Here is a 14,575-nt window from a genome sequence, read left to right on the forward strand (position 1 = left end):
ACGAATTGAGGCACAAGACTAAGTCATTAAAGAAACTGAATATCATAATATTAAAAACTTTTACTGGGTAGACATGTTATCACAGCTTGTGAAACAATCTCACATTTCAGAAGAGTGCAACATATGTGTGTTATACTCGTGTATCTGCTTGTCCTTAATTGTAATGTTACATTACTTTGTCTAATGAAATAATGATTAGGCGTATGTGATAATATACTCACATTGTAAAAGGAGGGCTTTTGATTTTATTTTGTAAACCTATAAATGAAATGTAGCCTATCTGTGAGGAAGGATAGGAAATGAAGTGTTAATTAATATTTAAAAATTTACTGCCTTGGCATATCTAAAATATAACACGACGTATTTCGATTACAAAGATCAATTGCCTGATGGTGTTTGGAAAAATCATCGCTCTTTATTCTGAAAATTATACGGAATCCATAAACGCAATTATTAAATGTTAAAGTATGTGGTAGGTAGGCCTGCTGTGTTTTAAAGGATTATAGCAATCTATATTCCGTAATTATTCTTGAAGTCTTGTACGCCTTTTGCTTGTCTTTAATTTTGTAATGTGTCGACGAAACACAAAGGGAATAATTACAAATCAGTCAAGGGCGTGTCTGACTAAGCATATTAACAATTCCAGTGCTGAAAACACCCAGAAAGAAACTGCTAATAATGACAATACTAGTCTACGTAATGAACTAAACTTAATTTAATCATCCCTCTTCAAGGGTGGAGAGTGAATTTTAATTTAATTAGCTAGGATACATAACACACCTATTTACCATGCATGAAAGGAAACATACCATATTAATGAAGTAAATCTGACTGTCCATCTTGTCACATGTACAAACTTTCCAATATGTAGAGGACTGAACATTTTCAGTCACTAAATTGACTGTAATATGAAAATTAGAAATTCAGTTCCTCGTATGGAATGATTCGGTGTTAAGTTGCAATCGTCAGATTTTCTTTCTGCCTGTTATATTTGGAGTTACCTAACAAGTTAGACGTATAAATTGCGCAAGATTTTCAACGTGTGTTACTCGTCTCATAATTAATTTACTACTTTATTATAATTCAGTATCGAATAGCACTGCTTTCATTGTCGGTATATTATTACCAGCCAGATTTACCACGCGAAAGAAAACTCAAATTTTCCGTGCATTTAATTGTTCGTACTTTCCTAACATTGTAAACTATACCCCATCAATTTAATTAACCACAGAACACTTTATCTACAGAAATATAAACATTTCCCCTAATATTATTTAATTTTGGTCATTTCAAATTTTATTATTTGGGAGATGGGCATCTTTCTGTCGGTCGCCTGTTTGATCGCATTCTGAAGAAATACAATTCCATGATGGCGATCATCCAAACTACAAAGAAAAAACATTCTTGTGTACTAACATGCATTCAGAAGTCAGGCACAAATTCTACTCAAATACATACTTTAATGCCAATTTTATATTAATTTAGACTTACCACGTATTCGTTCAGGAATATTTATTGAAACAACGTTATTATTTGGAATTAAATACAATAATATTGAAAATAAAGCGACTGGAATAAATTGTTTGTTTTCAGCCTTCTTGTTGGTTTCGTGGCTCCATCACTGGTCTTGGAGGTTGGCTTTGGGAGGGAGAGGCTGCTCCAATATGGCGACATCCCCCCTTCTGTAGTACTACCAACCATTATATGAAAGACAGGAATTAAACTCATAACGAAGATTCACAGGTCAAAAATAAAACAAAATCAATAATGAACTTCTTGAAAGTATGTGTTCACTTTCGAAAACGTATTTCAGATTTAATACAACTTGTAGACCACACCGAAGTTGTTTTTTGGGGGCTGAAAACAGTTGAAAAGCAGAGCAGTTTTTCACTGTATCTCTGGCTCCGCCCAGCTGTCTGCTCACTGGAGCTTGACAAACGCCGGGGTCCCGCCATCTTGGATCTTGTGTCAGCTAGGCATGCTGGGTAAAGAGAAACGATTTCAAATGGCTGACTGCACATCTGTCTTTTTCTTAAAATCTTCTCACTCTGTTATGTAATACCCCTTCACTTTTACGACAAGAAACTTCGAAATGATTTTTATAAGCGTAAATTTTGAATTTTCGTAAAGCAGAAAGAGGAACACGATAATGAGATTAGAATTGTGTAGCTTAAATAGCGTGAAAAAGTTTATTCCGGAATAAGCTGTGTGGCCTAAACCATTTTTTACGTAAGTGTGTGTGGCATTTCTCACTCCTGTGTTCCGTATTTTAACCGGGTCTGAGGTTCTGGGCTTCTTTCCGTTAGTCAGCAATTTGTGTCGTGTGGATTGATTAGAAGCCAGTCATCTTCCTATTGCATCTTATTCTGATGCTTATGACTCAAGGTCGAACTATTCTTGGTACGAAACACACAAACATTGTTTCAGGACTTAGCTCTTGATGATAAAGGCCTGTAGACAAATAATATTTAAAAATTAATAAACATGTCAATTAAATGCACTTGTATCATTACGAAACACATAGACTTATCTAAATAAACACTTCAATAAAGTTCATTATCCGTTGAGAGCTATTTAAAAGTACACAGGTTCTGAAGGATCATTATCCTGTAGGGTCTACATCTCGAAGAGTCGCCACTGGGATATATAATTATTACGAAATTGCCCTTAATTTTTAATCTCGTACAGAAAGTGGCCGCAGCTAACGGCCTCATTATTTTAATGTGCTTAGATCTTTTTGGAAAATAGCTTTTTGTTCGACGGTTATTGAAGTGTGCGGATTCCTTTTGCCGTTTGATACATTTAATTGTAACAGCAAGAAAAAATTATTTTATAGTCCACAGAATTTAAAAGTTTGCCTAATATTTAAAATGAAAATTGTATATGTTCTGACCACGAAGTAAAGCTAAAGTGGCGTGCCACCGCAACTTTCATATGCAGGCCTTATAAGGAACCTATAATCACGTGAGGGTAAAAATTAGTTATAAGTCAAGCAGGAAATAATGAGGTAATATTGGCTTAATTATCAATTTTCATGATGGAATTCTCCTGTTAATAAATATGTAAATTCGCTTTATTGTAAATGCATATATGTGGAAAGAAAACTCTGTTTACTTTACAATAGACCTTTTAAACATTTTCTAATTCGCTTTCAGAACGACTGAATTTAACAGCAAAAGTTCATCAGACCCTATTTATGGCAGACACGATTAAAATACACCACTGTATTACGTCCTATGCATGGTATACGTTCATATAAATAATAAAATAAATAAATCAATGCTCCGTAGGCGTATGTAGTACTGCTTTGTTATTTATAAACTCTTTTGTAGTATATCAGAATTTTATATTTGACAAGAGTAGTTTTGTGTTCTGTTAAATGAAAAAAAGGCAGCTTTCAATGCGATGCCAGTATCAAGAATACCTGTAAAAATAGCAACGAACAAGGCATATTGCGTTAGGATGTACTAATTTACAAGTGGTGTTTTGAGGTGTAGTGGCAAGTATGTGTACCACCTGCTTCAACATTCAGTAACGTGTCTTTTGTCCACATAGTTTATCTGTTGGTTTCTTGACATTATAATAATTTAACAATGATCATTTACCTAGATGGCATTAACTAACCAACTGATTTTTGTAATGGGGGTGCGTTATGTTTCCTTTGTGGTTGGAACAGATTTTTTAAAAATATTTTTAGACTGCATTGACTATAAAATTAAAATTCACTTATGTCTGTCTGTCTGTCTGTTATCAAGCTCCCATTACTTACCACTTTAATGTCTTCGCTCTCATTGTATATTTACCAGAAAGACGACTGGGCATTTCCTGGGAAACTTCTAACAAGATGCTCTTTTCTTCCTCCAGAAATAAAATGTGTGGCACTACCTCATAAATGTGTCCTTTTTCCTACGTGCTCTCTCCCTCTGTCTGTTCATCTTCTGCATCAAAGGACAAAACAAAATTTCAGATTTCCGATCACTTTCGATGAATTAGAGATTGATGTAATTTTATCAACGTCAATTATTTTAAATTAATTATTTGAGTTATTCATTAGTGTCCGAAATTGAAGCTTTCTATCATTTAGGTTATATGGTACAGTGTTCCTGCATGAAATAAATTCTGATCGGCTATTACATAGGTTTTTTCTCATTAATAGCCTCGTATAAAATTACAAATGTATGAGTTTTGAGAAACTGGTAGACAGTGTAAATCAATTTCAATTCTAAATTTCTTTTTAACTATTTAGTTGACTAAAAATAGCTATTCTTAAAATACAAATTCACTGTTTATGGAAGCAGTGTAAGAAATAGCTCTCCTTACTGTCAATCAAAATTACAGTTCTTGTACTAAATTATCAAATAAGATTACTGTGTACGGAGATTAATGTTTTTCTTGGGGGGGGGGGTGGTTTCCACCGTGTAGTTTCGTATAAGTTTACCAGTGTTTCAGAGGTCCTCGCTTTCTCCATCGTTAGAACTATGAGGCAACAAGGACCTCTGAAACGTCGGTAAACTTCTACCAGGCTACACGGCAACAACCCAGAAGACAGAAATCTTCAAACTCACCGCCATGAAATCTCAAATCCTATAAATCATATCGTCCAAATAAGTCACATTTACCAGGCATTAAGCTGAGTCTCAAGTACATGTTTTCGTCTCAACAGGTCCATGCGAATATTCCTTATTTATAGAACGAAGAAAGGTCGCTATGGATTCTTGTAACAACAGTTTATCTTCGTATAAGAAGTCCAAGGACCTGTCACCTTTTTTGCAGTGAACGGAAACCGCCCCATTGTTTATTATTGTAGCCGTCAGCATTGACTGGATTCAGTGAAGCTCTGTTTTTTATGACACTGAAATCTTTCCCAAGAAAACTTGACTTCCTGCTGTAGCTTCAGTGATCAGTTTGTAAAATGTAAAAAACTTTCGTCGTGATTTCGTGTACGAAACAAAAAATGCAGGTACAGTTACAGCTGATATCCAGTTGCCATGTTTGTTATTTAAATGGCAGCCGAGTTTGGTATGCCGCGCATTGAACATGTTAGACGGCAAAACTACTAGAATATTAATGAATTGCATTATATATTTTCAGCTGCATTTTTCCACCCTTTCAAGCAAATTTCGAGATATATCGTTCAGATGTTTTATGCCTACCATCTCTCTTAAATAAGTAATTATTATCTATAATCAGAACTTTTAAAATTTTATAGGCCTACATTAGATTGCAACAAAATCGATAGGGCTCGGAGGAGACTAGAATTTTGGGAAGAGATGAGAAGAAAGGTACATGTTTGGGCGTCGTGAACTATAGGTCCAAATATATATATATGCCGTTCTCTGTATGCAGTATCATAATTATTATTATCACATGGTCATTAAATGCTCAAGAATTTTAGTTGCACTTCTTGGTCCGGTCTTCTGTTATCCAGTGGTATTTTTGTGAAGTTATTTTTTTATTGTTCTGATATTGCTATCTGTTCTTCATAATCAATTTAGAAGTTCCTCAGTCGAATATGAACCCATTCTTCTCGTACAACGCTAAGTGATCTTAGAACATAAGTTTGAAAATCTTGTCACAGATATTTATGATTTTTCATCATCCCAATTCTCAAAACGTACCTCAGACGCCTTGTTGATATGGGTGACAGATAGCCATATTATGGTAGCCTAGCAGTGCTAGACACTCTTTAGAAAATAGCTAATTAAATTGATCAGTTGTTTACACAAAGACACGGACATGGTAGTAACGTTTTCCCTCAAAAAATATACGACTAAAACTATCTGATCGCATCTTATTTCTTACTTGTTGTTACTTCAGAATAACTAAGGTATGAAAGTAAATTAAAATTATAAGGAATCGGATGTTTCATAGTCTTCAAAATTAGACGAGGCTCAGAGAAAATGGTTTTAGGCATGTTATGCAAAAATTTGCTTAAAACCTCTTTCATAAAAACTGTCATACATGTGCCAGTTAGACGTTCATCCGTGCAGAGACTATGATTGCTGTAATTAATAATCTTATCAAGTACCTGTTTAATTGCTGTCATCTCGACGTAACACACCGCAGATGTACACTTATCTGGACGCTTCCACTCCCCCGTGACTCTCCTGCTAACTCGACCACAACCGGATGGAACTAAAATTTTCGGTTTTGTCACGGCAAAAACACGAGAAGCATTTCGTCGTACTTTATCTATAGTTAGTCTTGTTTTTAAGACCGGTAATTGTATTTTTCTTGTCTGAGTGAATCAGCTTTTCCTATCCCTCATTCTGCCGCCTTCTCAAATTATTTGCGTGGTAATTGGTAGTTTTCTTTGCGTGTATACAGCCGCTTAGCATGATGATAAAAGGTCCTTTACTTGATACAGTGTTTTATAACAATGTTATCTAGCATTTGAGTGTTTCTTGAGGTTTGTATGTAGTGTCGTAAACCTCATGTACAGCCTACTTCAGTTTAATGGCTCTAGTAAGCCTAATGTTTAACACTGCCTAGAAAGCTCTATCAAGTGTCTAAATGGATTTGTATTTTCAGAGGTTAATTCAGTGTTGAAACTGTTCACAGGATATAATCCGTACAAAATCAAGAATAAAAAAAGTAATTATTTAATGTTTAAATATCTGCCAGACTTCCAAGTTACGTTATTACTTCTTATACTTTTTACAATTTCCATTCAGTGATTTAGTGACATAAAATACTAACTTAAGTCCAATGTTCTATAGACATCCATTTTTTCTTATGTCCTTAGATGTTATAATTTATGGCCCACTTTTCCGTACCACCACAAATATAATGATATTTTGGGTCTACATATTCACGAACAATTTCTGGCCTCACTGCATTTTCAATACTTTTATTCGTTTTTGTGAGTTTTAAACCTAGAATATGGCAAATTCAGTGATCCCGCGTTGTAAGGAATGTGCAGCTTCGTTAACTCGTACGCTGGCGTCGCGAGTTCTAATCCCGCTCTAGTATTGATGAATGCGTTTTCCTGTGTTGTGTTTAAGAAGAGGCCTTGAGAAAGGTCAATGCTCCGTACTAGAAGTCCTGAGATAAAAAACGCGCGCACACTCACAATGAGCCTGCCTAGCCCCGCGCCGAGCATCTCTGCCGCCCCCATGTATAAGTCCTACATTTTTCGATTTTTTAAAAAACAAGTTTTATCATGGATGGATTTCAGTTCTTTTCAGCTCCCCTTCAAACATGGCTCCCGTAGGCAATTAGATACTTTGCTACCCTCTGGCGCCGCTCCTGATTTTCGGCATTCCAATGGAGTACTTCAAAATTTTGTGCCCCCCATAGGAAGTTTCCGCCCCTCTAACCTTGCCACCCCTCATATGTGTATATATTATTATGATGTTTCTGTTGATTATTAGAATGTAGTAAATATTGGCTTCTTGTTGCAGACTCCGAAGTGAAATATTCCAACTATTACGAGATAGGCCTATTTTCCGTTTCACGATATAAACGTCTCGCCGGACGATATAGGCAATGAAGCGAATTGTTTTTTTTAAAATAGCATTCATCCTCTGCCTTAAAAATGTATTTCAATACCTGCCTCACTGAACTGAGGAAAATCAGGATTAAGGACGGAAATAGAGGCTTCCCCGAACAGCAGGGGAAAATTTTGTGTTAATGGCCTGTGTTTTTTTGTCGTGTTAGTTTTTGTTTTATTCACTACAAACACAAATAAATTCTTTGAATACGCATAGGCTTATAATGAAATAAGGCGCTCTAGGCCTAGGCTATATTTTATTATTGGTTATGGTTTTACAAAGAAGTGAAAGTATAATATAATATTTGATGTTTTCACGTTGGTTAGTCAAGGTTATAGCGCCGTATGGTTTGGTATACGTTTACATAAGTTTCAGAGGTGCTTGATGCCTCCATCATCAGGGCGATGAGACTTATCCTCCTCCGTGCTTCTATGTTTGGAACACGACTGTACTTACTGCTAGCAACTCTATACAAAGCTTGCCTAATAATAGTGTCTGCTAGTTCGGAAAGAACTATGACTACAATTTAAAACATGGTTGCTTATGACAGATCGTAAATAGATGGCACTGCGTGACTTTTTTGCTTCTGAAAAGAGATAGCGATACCTCACGTGGCTGTCCGTCGACTTGATGTAGACCCACTCTTAAGGCGGAGAAGAAATACAGCACTAAGACGTGCAGAGTTTGTGGCCGTAATTCTCCTTTGGTTCTTATTAGTAGCTACTGAACAAATCATATTTAATTTTCTATAAACTTTGAGGTGCAGTGAAGGTTATCATTACTTCTCTCTGTTCAAACTGATCGAATTAAGAAGCTTAAGGGACCATTTAGTTCACTGAAGCAACGAACCGATACCTCAAAAGCAAGCAGATCAATACTAGACGCTTTTGCAAGTCTTGTTGAGATGATTCTGTAATTGAGATGCAGCCCTTCATCTAATTTCAGAAATGCTGTTCGTAGAAAAATAAGTATTTGAGGGATGGAACCACGGTGTTATCCCACTTTAAATGTATCCATGTGTGTTGAAGGCTGAAGCGAGTTCTACCTGAATTTTTTTAAAATTAGTTGTTAATTCTGTGCATAAAATTTTATTTTTAATTTTTAAACGCTTTGAAAGACGACCGGCACACATAGAAATACGTAGGAAGGATTTTACACAAAACTTATGTTTAGGCCCTATCAGTACTAAGTATCACCTGCCTTGATGTCATTGTTCAACAGCTATCAATAACACTTGGTGCAATATTTAGCATACATGTGACATAAATATTACACCATATCAAAATCAGTTATGTACCTATCTTTAGTAGAATTCTACACAAGTTATTATTAACTAGCCGAAAATTAAATATTAGCGTATGCAGCTGTAAGCGTGCATATTGTAAGGATCTGATCTTAACATATGAACATTTAGAGTCTCATGCTAAGTTCTCCATTTCCGAGATTTGTCTTCCCTGTGTTTGTGTTATTGAAAATAAGAATACAGAAATACTAAGACGACCTACGGTCTGACTCGTCTATGAACTATAATGGTAATTGGGTAAATAATTTAGAAGGTATTGTTGGGGGGAGCCACAGTTGCGATTATTAACCTCGCTCTTGGGAGCCTCTGAAGCTGCAGTGGCGAAATGGCCGATGGATAAGATAGAAAGGTGGGCGGTCCTAGAACCGATGTGAAGAATAAAGTAGTAGAAAAACTAATTAACACGGTGACACCATAACTCGGAAGTCCAACACTAACGCCCATATCAAATACCCTCATCTGGCACAGGCTTATGCCACTTTATCCACCTCCCATCCACAAAGCCTAGGAACCATTTTAATGTTATCCTCCCTTTTCCTTTTTGGACTTCCCAGTTCTACGTGTCCAGTCCATCGTGACCAATCTTGGCAGTTGACTGTGTAAATGGCAAATTTCCTCGTTAGTTGCATATTCATTTTATTTATTTATTGTTATTTTTTGGGTTAAGGTACGGCATTTACTTGTAATGGCCGAAAACACAATATAGGGGAAGCAAATGTCTGCATGATTGAACACTTTCCATCTAGTACATATTCATCGTAAAAGGTATGGTGGAATATCTCCACTTAGGCTTTGCACTAGATGGTAAGTGGTCTTCCTTCACGCATCCGATCGCCTTATCCCCATGGAAAGAGCACCCTGAACCCTTTGGATAAGAGGATGGGTGGGCCCCACAGCCGATCTAACGCTGTTGCTAAGAAAGGAATCTCTGGCTCCCAACCGGGAGCCGTGGTCTTAGCAATACTAATTTAATTCCCCGGCAAATTACGTTTGATTGCTGAAGTAACCCCCAGTATTTTGAATATAACCTGTATTAAAAGGCATTCAACGTGCAGCAATTAATGAAGCCGTAATAACCAGAAGGAAATTATAAAGCACCTGAAAAATGACAAGCTGTTAGTCGAAGGAGCCATGTGGGAGACGCAGGTGTTTCGACATTTTGAGCTGGAAATACTGTACCTGCAGAAACCAACTTTATCACATTGCACTCTGAATGTATTGTGAATTTTTCTTCCAGTTTTGAACTCTAGTGACACAGTCGAAGGTAAGAAAACCATTAATTTCAAAATGAAATAATTGTCGTAAGAGAAGCTTCAGGTAAGTGACAAAAGTCTGACTGTTTTTAACTAGCCAACAGTGGATGGAGTCTTATCTGTTGTACAGTCATAAATTCACTTTGTCTGTAAGGCTTTCAGCGGGCCGTCTTATTTAATTTAGTTCTACGTAAAAAAGTCCTTTTTTTCTTTCAGTATACAAACATTCTTTTTCTACGTGTCTTATGGACACATTTACTTCAAAATAACACTGTGTAGTAAACTGAGAAGGCTGGAGAATGGAATGACCGTGACCGTCTTGCATCTCGGTAGGGTCTGAGGAATACTGCGTGCGACCAGATGCTATAGGCGACCTTGAGTTCCAGTACTTGCTTTCGAATGAAAGGGGCTTTAATGTGGAGTTTACTCAGCTCTACGTTGAATAAGATTATTGATTTAGGAGGTAATGTACTGTACTCCCAAGAATCTTGGGGATTCAACATTGTACCTAAGCGGCGAATTAACAAAACACTCCATAAAATATTACAAAGAATTACAAAAAAAAAACAATAATAAATATAAGGCTTGATGTATTCATCGTGACTGAATTCAATCAAATCTTCTTGGGAGTTATTGGCAACACAGTTGAAAATTTTAACTTTTGACACACGTCCTCTTCAACAAATAATACTAAGGCCATCAAATTAAAAATGATAAGATGGACGGAGTGTGTACGGGCCCTAGAAGAGATAAATAATTAGTTTAAAATTGTAGTCGGAACACGTGAATGGAAGAGATAACTTTGAAAACCTACGCGTTGGTAATTCAAAATGGATATTAACAAATTGTCATATGAGAGGTTTCAGCTACACACCTTGAAGAAAGTGAGACTTAGGATGAAAAAGAATAAACAGTTTTTTGTAACCTCGGAACGCGTCTAATAGGCCTAAAACTTGTGAGAAAGTGAAAGAGGTGAAGATGGCTGTTGTCTGGGTTATGGCTGTGTGGTTTGGTGAAAGTTTACAGGTATTTGGCTGCCTGAGCCAATATTAACTCCCGGAAAAGGAATCTGCTAGATGGGATTAGTTTTAATTAAATTTATTCGTGAATTTTCTGTACTTTGGAGATGTTTCTATATTTAATGTCAAATGTAATTGTGCTTCTAGGGTACCATGCCATGAAGACGTTTGAGGGAGTGTTAGGCCTTATTTCACGCTGTTTAACGTCGGTAGGAGGTGAAATTGAGTGGTCAGCTTCAAGCTTTGACCGCTTTATCCCCCGAGAAAAAACCTTTTCTGTACCCGGTGGATAGGAGAATGGCTGGGTTCCGTTTAAACGCGTTCGCATCGCAGCGGGACGGTTATTAAAAATGTTCAGTCCGTCCCTGTGCTCGCATTTAACAACTCGAAAATGGCTGAACGAATTTTAAATTGTTTTACGAAAAATTGTCGACAACAATAACGGGCATTTTTTTGTAGAAGTGTCCGGGTGATGAATTCCCACACAGGAAAAATCCTGAGCCGAGAAATTGCCAGGTCATTAATTCACAGCGGTCAAACGGCAAATTGTAGCCAATGCTCCATTATTTTTACGGAATGACTTAAGTTTCCGAAGTTGCCCAAGAACTCACTGATCTACGCAGAAGTACTGCGCTGTTGGAGATTTTTTTCCAGCTCTCGAACATATATTAAACACGAGCTTGTTGTGGCATCAGTGACAAGTGCCTGGGTTAGGTGCAACTCGAATCTGGCAGCCACGCAGCCGTTCGCCATTATTCACTCAATTCTCGCTCGCACGCGTGTATTTCTCTCCCCCTCCCCTTCTGTAAGGAATTATGGGTAACAATGTCGGTAATGAAGCTGCCTGAAGTTATCTTTTTGTGCATGCTGAAGTAAGAAAAACTGCTAGAATATTTTGAGATAATTTTCGCCCACGGTTCTTTAAATAATCTCATCACAGGCACACTGATCAGAACTGTCTTTATTAGTACTTTTGACTTTGCATATTATGCCTAAATTTATATTTGCCATGTAGTTAGTATTATCGGGTAGTTTCTGTTCTAATCCCTTGCCCAAATTAGGAAGTAGACCTGTAGTGGTCTTAACTCAACTTCAGGTTTTCTTCCTCGTTTTTTCTCGTGAAGATAGATAAAAACTTCTTGGTTGTAAATAATGGCCAGAGAAACCTGAGGAGAAGAACCGCTTGGAAGATCGGAGGATAATATTAAAATGAATCTTTGGTAATTCATATACGTTTGAACCGGATTTATATGTCTCAGTAGCTAGTTACTGCAAACACAGTAATGAACCTTCAGGTTCCATATAATATGACAAGCTGGGCGACTGTAATCTTCTATGGAAGAATTTTATTACGTGATATTTTAAGAATTTTCAGTACCCTATGTTTTTATAAGACGGGATATTACGTCTTGCATAAATCACGCGATTTCTATTACATAATAATAATGAAAACAACAATCGTTTATGTAGTCTGAGCTTCTGGGAAATCGTCGTTAAATAAACTGTAAATAAATGTAATAGTTTGTGTGCAAAAAGGTGATATGGGGGTCACATAATATATTTTCTAACGTGTTGCTACGTGGGCATACTTTTACTTCCGCGATAAATAACAGTAAGAATTTAAATTATTTAGTAGTTCTGGATTACGGTGTTCTGGGTGAGAATCTAAAGGTATACTGCCCTGAGGATGGCAGATACTCTCCTTAACAGACCGAAAGTTTCTGATGATGGTGCGTTATAATCTGTATAATCGTTCTGTTGAACTCTGTACATCTCATAAATTATAAAATAATGCAGTTGCAACATTTCCGAACCCAGATTCTGCTCTCATCTTCAGGTAAAAAGGGGAAGATCCAGAAAATGTATTTAGGTCAGAGGCTAGCTCAACTAGGACTCCAACAGATAGGATTTATGCACTCTTCTCCTCTTGTAATTGAAGATGGTAGAATATTGAGCTTCCGAAATATTGTAAATTTATTATTATGTCATTCAGACCATAAACAATGTCCAAGAGATCAGTGTTACAGACTATACTAGAAATTTTTATATTATTTCGTTTTTAAATTGCAAGTAGAAAATCTTTGTACGTGTAAAATGTGAAAATGTAATTTGGTGTAATATGTTCGCCTGCAGGTACAAGCCGGAGAAAGCGCCAAACGCAATGCGGCAGGACTAATGTCGTATTGTGTTATTAATACTGCATGAGGCGAAGAGACCACAATTTTAATATTCCATCTCTTTCTCAAAATCCCACAATAAATTGTAACCTTACTTTGATGTCCGTGCGCGCACTCTAAATATATTGTTGGTATTTTACGGCTTGAATTAGTTTGACATTTATGACTCGTGACATGTGGTACTTTCTGGTTTCTAGATTCTATTGTTGGTGATATCTGGCATCTGTTTGCGGTTTATGACTTGCAAGATTAAGGAGTTTCACATATACCAATTGCTAATTTCTTTCGAAGTGTTTGTGTACTTTAGTTATTCTTTTGACGGAAGGCCGCTTGAGGAAGTCCTGATTTTATTTTTTCAGTGTTGTGCATTTCCCTTTAAGAGATTAGACGTGCATGTTTGATGAGATTGAGACAGCTGTTGAGTTTTGTGTGAATGCAGGTGTACAGCCTAAACTGAGAGCTATTGATTCTATTTGAAATGGTTTAATAAAGTAGACGACAGTGTAGGAGAAGTTTTGCTACACCTGATCTATATTATTCATTTATTACAAAAATATTTTGAGTCTGAAAGAAATGTTCGGACGGGACGGACGTTTCGACTTCAGAACTGACCATCTACCTCTGCGAGCTGTCTTCGATCAACAGCCCGTTAAGCGTCCCTTGAGGCAAAATACTGAGCAGCTGAGCAAACCGAGTAGAGAAGGTGGAACCACACCTGAAATTTTGCTCGTCTACAGAGCCCATCTAGTAATGATTGTACACAAAATTTCAATTGCTAATACGCTGTGAAAGGGTGCGAAAATTTGATAAATTTCGAATGTACATTTAAAATTCGCGCCATCACGCATGCGTCTGACGGCAGTGCGCCTAGCAGTGGCACGGTATCCACCGGTACATTACAACGGAGAGCGTGGGTTAGGCGCTGAGAAGGCAGTGAACATTAATGCAAGAAGGACGTACGTGATGCTGCGATGAACAACGTCACTGGAAAGTTGGAGTACTCCAAAGAACACGCCTTGCCAAACTTGTTCATTTCTCTACCCAGACGTGTCTTAATATCATTTATCATTGTAGACAAGTTCTTTCAGTGTTACATCTCAGATACTTGGCAACAGATGTTGATTTCAGTGTTTGCCAAGAGCTGTATAAACTGACTCCTACTACTGCCTACTCATTCTTTTACATTTATTTCGCCCAGATTTAGAGCAGCGATAATGCGTCTCTTTTCTTATCGGGAGTAAACCGGTTTGATTCTGGCCCATGGTCGAGCGATCTTTTAAGGGATTTGTCTGTTTTTTAAACGCGAATAAGCGGCTAGTCCTTTGCAAGA

At 37.0% G+C, this 14,575-nt stretch overlaps 1 protein-coding gene and 1 long non-coding RNA gene across 5 annotated transcripts in view; one reads left to right on the plus strand and one right to left on the minus strand.

The window, feature by feature from the left end:
* LOC110832120 (uncharacterized) overlaps positions 1-14,575 on the plus strand; it is a 271,825-nt gene that overhangs the window by 235,875 nt on the left and 21,375 nt on the right. The gene's annotated exons all lie outside the window — the stretch shown is intronic.
* On the minus strand, positions 391-2,203 carry LOC110838344 (uncharacterized). The gene is made up of 2 exons (XR_002546067.2): positions 1,492-2,203; positions 391-1,385 (listed from the first exon to the last, which is right to left on the minus strand). It is a non-coding gene; the product is annotated as an uncharacterized LOC110838344 (long non-coding RNA).

Source organism: Zootermopsis nevadensis, unplaced genomic scaffold, assembly GCF_977971745.1.
Source record: "Zootermopsis nevadensis isolate Lab colony 2312 unplaced genomic scaffold, Znev_1.0 Znev_ptg000001l, whole genome shotgun sequence".
Classification (NCBI taxonomy): domain Eukaryota; kingdom Metazoa; phylum Arthropoda; class Insecta; order Blattodea; family Termopsidae; genus Zootermopsis; species Zootermopsis nevadensis.